The 9,604-nt window shown below is 39.9% G+C and overlaps 1 non-coding gene across 1 annotated transcript; it reads right to left on the bottom strand.

Moving 5' to 3' along the window:
* Nucleotides 1-463: 463 nt before the first annotated feature.
* Nucleotides 464-570, bottom strand: LOC120082312. Its single transcript, XR_005483142.1, has one exon. It is a non-coding gene; the product is annotated as a small nucleolar RNA R71 (small nucleolar RNA).
* Nucleotides 571-9,604: the final 9,034 nt, after the last annotated feature.

Raw genomic sequence — 9,604 nt, 5'->3', positions numbered from 1 at the left:
TAACAAGAGAAAGATAACATGGCGAAACAACCAGGAAATGGAGCACCAAATGAAAATAATATCATGGCGAATCCCATCCTATTGGCGAACGACCGCAATAAGCCCATTCGGGACTATGCGTCACCCAACCTCTACGATTTCTCCCCAGGAATCATGAGGCCTACTCTTGACAGATCGAGATTTGAAATGAAACTGGTGATGCTAGATGATCCAAACTGTCGGATAGTTTGGTGGTAGGCATGGCGAGGATTCACACGTGCACCTTCAGAGTTTCATTGAGATTTGCAACACGTTTGTGTTCCCTAACATCTTCACTGAGGAGGTTCGACTAACTTTGTTTCCATTTTCGTTGTGTGACTAGGCACGAAAATGAGCTTATTCTCTCGAACCAGAGGAGATTACATCATAGGAGCAAGTAATAGAGAAGTTTATGAAGAAGTACTTCCCTCCGACGGAGAACGCCAGAAGAAGAAAGTTGATCACCAACTTTGAACAGGATATTGACGAATCGCTCAGCGACGCTTGGGCGAGGTTTAAGAGGTTGGTAAAAGATTGCCCGCATAACGGCTTACCAGACTGCTTACAAATGGAGATTTTCTACCACGGATTAAACCCTGCATCGCAGACGGCTGCCAATGCGGCAGCAGCTAGAGGTCTGCTAGATAAAACTCATGATGAGGCCAAGAATATCCTTGATCGCATTTCTAAAAATCATGAAGACTGGAAAGAAAGCGATCAAAGATTGAGAATCAAGGATAGTGACACAAATAATGGGGCCATCGTATCCCTTTAGAGTCAAATGACTGCGATGATGAATTTGATACAGGGAATCACAATGAACAGCATAGCAACACATAATGGGCAAGTGAACGCAATCAACCAGACGACCGCAAGTTGTGCTACTTGCGGTGAAGGACATACAATGGAGAAATGCCAGAGAAACCCACGGTCAGTCTATTTTGTGAAGAATAATCTGTTTTCTAACACGTACAACCCTGGGTGGAGAAACCACTCTAACTTCGGGTGGAAAAATCAACAGCAAAATTTTCAATCAGTGGCGCAAAAAGAAGGGCCACCCGTATTTTTCCTGCGAACCAACAGTCAAACGCAAAATCAAGCCAGCAGCTCGTAGGCGCCGCAATCTTCCTCTTTGGAGAGTTTGTTGAAGCAATATATTGAAAAGAACGAAATAGTGCTTCAAAATCAAGCAACATCCATCCACAACCTGGAAATTCAAATAGGCTAGATTGCGGGTGAGCTCAAGAATAGACCGCAAGGGGCCCTGTCGAGTTCAACGGAACTCCCACATAACTAGAGGGTACGGGAAAAGAGCAATGTCAAGTTGTGACGTTGCGGAGCGGAAAGACTGTAGCAGGGGAGAAGAAAAAGCCTAGCCAGATTGCTCCAATTGTGCTAGAACTAGAGATTGCGTTGACTCGAGAAGAAACAGAAGAAAATGAAGTGAAGGAACTGGAGATTGCGTCCATCTCGGAGCCGAAAGAACAAGGGACCATAAGAATATAGTTGCCACCATTCCCACAGAGACTCAAAAAGAAGAAAAATGATGAGGTACAGTATCAACGCTTCATGGATATGCTAAAACAGTTGCATATTAACATTCCGTTCACTGAAGCAATTGAGCAGATGCCCGCATATGCAAAGTTTCTAAAGACATGGTGACAAAGAAGAGAAGCACTAGTAAGTTCGCAACGATGGCATTGCCGTAGAGTTCAAAATCTATCATCCCATCGAAAATGCGCGACCCTGGGAGTTTCATTATACCTTGCTCTATTGGAGAGTTATACATCGGTCGAGTGCTATGCAATCTTGGGGCCAACATCAACTTGATGCCCCTGTTAATTTTCAAGTAGCTAAATGTGGGGTAGCTTGCGCCTACGACGTTGACTCTCCAATTAGCGGATAGATCTCTTGTGCATCCAGAGGGAAAGGTGAAGGATGTTCTAGTTACGATTGACAAATTCATATTTCTTGCAGACTTCATCATCCTGGACAATGAAGCAGACAAGGATGTGCCCATCATCCTGGGGCAACCATTTTTATCCACCGGTCGTGCCCAGATTAATGTGCACAAAAAGGAGATCACCTTGAGTATGAATAGACAGAAGCTCAGGTTTGACATTATCCGAGCCATGAAATATCCTGATGAAGAAGACCTCAATAAATCCAACGATGAACCAAGTTTGTATGAAGAAGAAAAGTCCAAAGATGAGAACGAAGATGAGGATGCGACCACATCCATTATAGCATGCAATGCAATCACAGAAAAAACAAACAAAGAAGATGAGATGACCGCATCCAAATAAGACAATCTGATAGCGAATGAAGAAAGAAAAACAATAAAACCATCCTTGGAACAACCACCAACAATAGAACTGAAGACCCTCCCTAACCACCCGAAGTATGCGTTTCTAGGGCAGAATGAAAAACTACCTGTAATCATTTCCTCTGCATTTAATGAAGACCAAGAAAATATGTTGCTGAGCATTCTGAGAAAGTATGTAAAAGCAATTGGCTGGACACTCGTAGACATTAGAGGAATCAGGCTCGCATACTACATGCACAGGATTCGTCTCGAAGAGAATCACAAAGGATCGATCGAACATCAGCGCAGACTCAACCCTGCAATGAAGAAGGTCGTAAAGAAGGAGATAATCAAGTGGTTAGACACGGGCATCATCTATCCAATAGCCGACAGCACGTGGGTCAACCCTGTACAATGTGTGCTGAAGAAAAGAGGGATAACGGTAGTCTCTAACGTAAATAACAAACTGATACCGCAAAGAACCGTTACTGGATGGCAGATTTGTATGGACTACCGTAAATTAAATGCGGCAACAAAGAATGATCATTTCTCCTTACCTTTTATCGACCAAATGCTAGATTACCTAGCTGGAAATGACTTCTACTACTTCTTGGATGGATATGCCGGCTATAACCAGATTATGATTGCTCCCGAAGATCAAGAAAAAACCACATTCACCTGCCAGTTTGGAACATTTGCGTTTTGACGCATGCCATTCGGCCTTTACAATGCACTGAGTACTTTCCAAAGGTGTATGATGGCCATCTTTTCTGAATATCTCGAAGGCTCTGTAGAAATTTTCATGGACGACTTCTTTGTGTATGGGCAAACATACGATGTCTGTCTCAATAATCTGGAGAAGATATTGAAAAGATGTAAAGAGACGAACCTCGTGCTTAATTGGGAGAAATGCCACTTCATGGTGAAGGAAGGATTTTGCTTGGGTACAAGGTCTCCAAGGATGGGTTGGAGGTGGACAAGGCAAAAATTGAGGCGATTGAAAAGCTCCCACCTTTAGCGATTGTAAAGGTTGTCAGGAGTTTATTGGGAGATGCTAGATTTTATAGATGTTTTGTCAAAGACTTTTCAAAGGTTGCACGACCACTAAGTGCGTTGCTGGAGGATGATAGAAAGTTTGACTTCGATGACCAATGCCTCGACACATTCATGATTTTGAAGAATGCATTGACAACCGCACCTGTGTTGATCGCACCAGACTGGACACAACCCTTTGAATTAATGTGCGATGTAAGCAGTTATGCGATGGGAGCAGTGCTGTCGCAGAAGAGAAAAACAATGCTACATCTCATCGTATATGCGAGTAAAACCTTGAATCCTGCTCAAACAAACTACACCACCACAGAAAAAGAATTACTTGCGGTGATATTTGCATTGGAGAAATTCAGAGCGTATTTGCTGGGAACTAAAGTACTTATTTACACTAATCACTCAGCGATAAAATATTTGATGACAAAGAAAGATGCGAAGCCAAGATTGATTAGATGGGTTCTCCTCCTCCAGGAATTCGACATGGAAATCCTTGATCGCAAAGGGATGGAGAACTAGATTGTGGACCATTTATCCAGATTAGAAAATCCAGAAGTTGACCGCAACTAGTCAGAAGTGAGCGCAACGTTCCCAGACGAGTAGCTATTTAAGATTGAAGAATTACCATGGTACGCAGACGTGGTAAATTTTCTGGTTTGCGAGCAATTTTCCAAAGATTATACTGACACCAAAAGAGGCGGCTCAGACATGAATGCAGATCATATTATTGGGATGAGCCAAATCTGTAAAAGAGGGGGTCAGACCAGATTTTGCGCCTGTGCGTACTAGATGCTGCTCACCAATGCATATTATCACAATGTTATCACTTGCCATACGGATGACATTTTGGAGGCCAACGCACAGTAATAAAAGTACTACAAAGTGGGTATTATTGGCCAACACTATTCAAGGATGCAAGAGCTACGCGATGAAATGTGACCGGTGCCAACGCACAGGTAATATTTTATGGAAGCATGCGATGCCCATGAACATTATTTTAGAACTGGAATTGTTCGATGTCTGGGGCATCGACTTCATGGGACCATTTCCACCATCGAATGGTCACAAATATATTCTGTTAGCCGTCGACTACGTTTCCAAATGGGTAGAAGCGGCAGCATGCGTCACAAGCGATGCGGCGGTAGTCTCCAAGTTCTTGAAGAAAAATATTTTCACTCGTTTTGGCACTCCATGTGCCATAATAAGTGACGAAGACTCCTACTTTTTTAATCACATTATCAAAGATTTGCTGCTCAAATATAATATCCTCCATAAAGTGGCCATCGCATACCATCCACAGACAAATGGTCAAGCTGAAGTGTCCAACTGGGAGATCAAGTTGATATTAGAGAAGGTGGTGAAGCCTTCATGAAAGGATTGGGCAACAAATCTGGACGATGCCTTGTGGGCATAAAGGACCACCTATAAGACACCTATAGGCATGTCCTCGTATGTGTTGGTATTTGGAAAGGCATGTCATTTACCACTTGAGTCGTAGCATAAAGCACTGTGGGCAGTGAGAAAGCTAAACTTTGACTTAAAGACCGCAGGGGAAGTAAGAAAACTTCAATTGGTTGAGCTGGAGGAATGGAAAACTCATACATATGAGAACGCAAAGATCTACAAAGAGCGTGCAAAGTGCTGGCATGACAGACAATTATGTGAAAAGAATCTCCAAGTTGGGCAAAAGGTCTTACTATTTAATTCATGGCTATGACTCTTCCCAGGGAAATTAAAGTCACGTTGGTCCGGACCCTTCCTGGTCAGAGAGGTATTCTCGCATGGCGCAGTCGAGTTATCCAATGAAGATGGGACCAACATATTCAAAGTCAATGGGCAACGAGTGAAAATATATCGTGGAGAAGACTGGCATCGCATGATCACCTCTGTGCACCTAAGAAACTCTGACTGAGAAAGAAGTAGGCAGTCCCTGCACAATCATGCGATTCAAATTCATCAGAGACACAAGTTTTGTGAAGTATCTGTTGAAATCCTCAATTCATGAACTTATCTCTACCTCCTTTTAGTATTATCATTTTGCTATCTGTTGCTTTTCTTAAAAAGAAAAAAAGAAAAAAGAATAAGAGATGTTTTGTTAACTTTGTTCTTTATTTTTTCATTATTTGACCCTCTTAATGTTTTCTTTGCAACGATCGTGGTGAACGATTGCAGAGGCGCTACACGAAAGACGCAACTAGCTTATTCCGTCACCGCAATCGAAGAGAGCAGTTCGCCACAAAGAAGGATGCGTCCACAAATAATGCGGACGACAGGACAAATTTGGGGGTTGTATCTTTTCTTGACTTTATTTATTCCAAATTTTGCACTATCGCATCACACTTTAACTTTGATCATTTTTGCATCGCATCCTCTTTAGTTGGTGCAATCATTTAACATTGATTAATTTAGTAAGTCACCGCATTATTTCTCCTTTCCAATTATGATTTCAATGATGAAACGCATGCCTCTATTTTTTTCGTATATACTAGAGTCAACTTAATTTTAGGACAGTCAACTCATGAAATATTTCTAGAAGTTAGTGGTCTGCTAGCCTTTCTTTCAAACTGACTTTGTACGAAACTTTCTAAGAGCATCGCATGACTTATTTCAATCTTTTGGCAATTGAGACATTGTCCGCGTTTTTTCAAATTTGGGGTGCAAGTATTCATTTTCGACCTTGCTATTTTTAGGTTTCATAAAAAAAACGTTGCGATCGATCCTTTCGTAGTTGGGATGTCCGCACGACACACGTGGGGACAAGTCAAAAACGAAGGCTAGGCACTTGGATCAGCGCAGGTCAAAATTTAATAATAATAATAATAATAATAATAATAATATATAAATTTAAAAAATATGTGTCTAAAATACGCAAGGATAAAAATCATTTCAAAATACCCCAGTGAAAATGTTTTTTTTTTTATGAAATAAATCATGCGATGCCCTAAAATCTAGTAAAGTCTTTTTGAAGGTTAAATTTGTAATCCCTAAATTTTAGAAATATTTTAAGAGGCCTGGATAAAAATTAAGGAGATTTTGGTGCATGGGATTGAAATAAGGCATTCTTGAGAAATCTAGGAAAGAAAAGGCTGTCGACTTTCTAAAGAAAATCTTTAGCTTATGCTTCAGGATAAACATTGTTTTAAATTTGGGGGTGTGATATGCACGTTATTATAGTGCAAAGTCATAAAACAATGCAGGATTGCGATGGTAAGAATATACAATATTGCATCCAAAAGCATTAAGTTCACAACATTGCGATTGCATGCATCAATCGTATTAAAACAGTTAACTTATGTATTTTTGTGTAGGAAAATGCGTTGACGCAAGGCATAAATGCGATCCGAAGAAACTAACGTTCGAGCACATTAAGAGATTACAGTCGCAAGGCTATTCGATCACTTGCGCTCGCGAAAAATCTATTCAAGAAAGGTGGCCGCATAGAGCCGGCCCATCAAGGTGGGTGCATCTGGGTAAAAGCTTAATAAATCACGATGGGACAAAAAGCTGATGACGGTCGATTCTGAATTAAGTTGACAAGCCGTTAACGACATACTGTAGCAAGTACACTCAACTTTTCGGTGACAATTATTCGACGCATCAGATAGAGAATTAATGCCATCTCATCAGTGCAATCATAAGAGAGAATAAACTTCTCACCCTGAAACTCTATAAATACCGAAGGCCACCTTCATCGAGGGAATTTCCCCAGTTTTAGAGTTCACCATATAAACGATAGTTAGCCTTGTTCTTAGTTTTTCTTATACTTAAAAGGCGGAAGCGAGAGAAGGGAAAAGATGCCGGAAGATCATCCTGATTAGCTCAAGAGAGTGCCAGGGAGTGTGGAAAAACAGAGAGAGGGCTGACTCTTGCGAGAGCAAGATTATCTTTTGAGCAGAGTAGAGAAGAACAGTGTAAAAGCCTTGGGAAGCAAGAGATTGCTACCAGGCTCTTTATTTTTATTTCGCATTGTCATTCTGTACTTTGATTATATATATATGTCTCTTATACACATCTAGATGTGTATAAGAGACAGGAGTAGAGAAGAACAGTGTAAAAGCCTTAGGAAGCAAGAAATTGCTACCAGGCTCTTTATTTTTATTCTGCATTGTCATTATGTACTTCGATTATATATATATAGAATGGAACTTGCTTTTCTACATCTGTTCACTCTCTTTAAAATACGCATGAGTAGCTAAATCTATCGAATGGGTTGAGAAGTACTTAGCTAACATGACCTAGGATCTTCATTGCATGCGATCATCTTGTCTTATGTTGTGTCCATCTCCCCTTTAGAGCTACTCGAGAGAGAGCCTAAAGAAAGAACCTCTGACTTGAGAGAGCTAGGTTAGAATCTAGACTCGAGAGAGCAAGTTAGATCTGCATAAGCAAGAGATAGAGACTTAGAGATAAGCTCTGTTTGTCAACATGCATCGCATGCACCCTAGAGATAGGTTATGGTAGTATTCGGTTGCCTTGTATGTGTGTGTGTCAATCGTCATCACATAGACAAGAATAGAGGCTTATGTGTAAGTCCTATAGACATCATCGCATATATCGCTTGCGTTCTAAAACTAGAATCCGTAGCATTTGCATTGAGAGATTATTTGCTGTTGTATGCATGTAGCATGACCGCATAACATGAACGCAATCCTAGGGAGTGTTAGCTAAACCCCTTCTCAACCCGTTCCCTCGCATACTCATCACATCTTTCGTATTATTAAATCTTTTCTCAACTCCGCCGTATACACTTTATACTGTAAACAATAAACCAACTAATCCCTTGATTTATTTGTTACCGCAAAGTGATCTAAAAATTACCATCGCATACTATTTTCCTTAGTCCCTGAGTTCAACCCTTGGCTTACCAGGCAGCTCAGTAGGATTTATACTTGGATCTTATTGAGAAAACTTGCATGCACAATGCATTTTCCACCATCGCATTCTTTACCATTATTTCATAGTATAACAACATGCATCAGGGATCCGTTTCCCTAAAAGGAATCCTCGCCCCCGACCCCACCTTTAAATGGCAGGGACGAGGGTGGGGATGGTGAGCGAGACTCCATCCTAGTGACGGATTGATAATTTTTTAGTGGGCACAAATTTAAATAAGACATTTTTCTTCTTTAGAAACACAAATTCATACACGGTTAAGTTACAAGTTTAGTTCCAAAACTTTTAAATGTGTCTATATGATATTGTTGTATTGATTATATATGGTTGGTGAATTTAGCGATTATTAACAATTCAATAAATGTCTTATGTTGTGCCTTAGTTGCTAAATGCGATGAATGATTTTTGTTAAATGCATGCTTTCTCTACTTAGACCCAAATATAAGTTCAAATAGAGTTTCTAAGGAGTCTAGGGTCGAACACAAGGATTATAAACTAAAAATGTGTTTGAGCTTGATGAATGATCTTAACGAGATAAATTCTTAATTAATGCAGCGAATAAGTTTTAAACAGCCAAAGTAATGAGTTAGTTACAAATGATGGAGATGACACGTCGAGTGTGTTATGATGCGTGGAATGATAGAAGTGAAGATTGATGAAAAATACAAAAACAATTAAGCAACATGCGTGGGAGTGAAGGAAAAATCAATTGATAAGATAAAGTTGAGAAGGGTTATTAACATTTTCCTACGTGATGCATAAGTTATGCATTCATGTCATGACTCATAAAATGAGGCTCTCGGTGTTTTTTTAGTCACATTTACCTTATCTCTAGGACACATGCTCAAGTTAATTTCAGAAAAAATGTTGACTTTATTTCTAAAGCTACTCCTTTCTCTGCTTAATGACCTCCACAATCACTTATTCTCTCAAGTAGTTGATTATTTTTACTTAACCTGATTTGTTAGATGAATTCAAGCAATGTTTTTAGTCACGTATTAAACAAGACGAACTTTAACTATGAAAAACTTGTGAAAATGTGAGTTTAACCTCCTCAACTCATTTGGAATTTAGTTACACATGATAGAGGAAAGATAAGATAAGACATTGATAGATGAAATATGATAGAAATCATATTTAAATTAATAGAAGTTTCTTAATCTCAACTATCTTAATACAAACTGAATTAACAAGAAAAATAAAATAAAGATCAGAGATGAATTGTGTCAAGCCGTGGTCGCAATATCTTGCTTCCTTTGGCTTGGATAGAGGCTTTTTCAACGATGGTTCTTGTGGAGATGACGGTGCCCTTTCTCTTTTTAGAGAAGAAGACTGAGTTCT

Source organism: Benincasa hispida, chromosome 7 (genome assembly GCF_009727055.1).
Source record: "Benincasa hispida cultivar B227 chromosome 7, ASM972705v1, whole genome shotgun sequence".
Lineage (NCBI taxonomy): Eukaryota > Viridiplantae > Streptophyta > Magnoliopsida > Cucurbitales > Cucurbitaceae > Benincasa > Benincasa hispida.
Note: the sequence above shows the minus strand (reverse complement) of the source record. Positions and strands in the feature narration are given on the sequence as shown.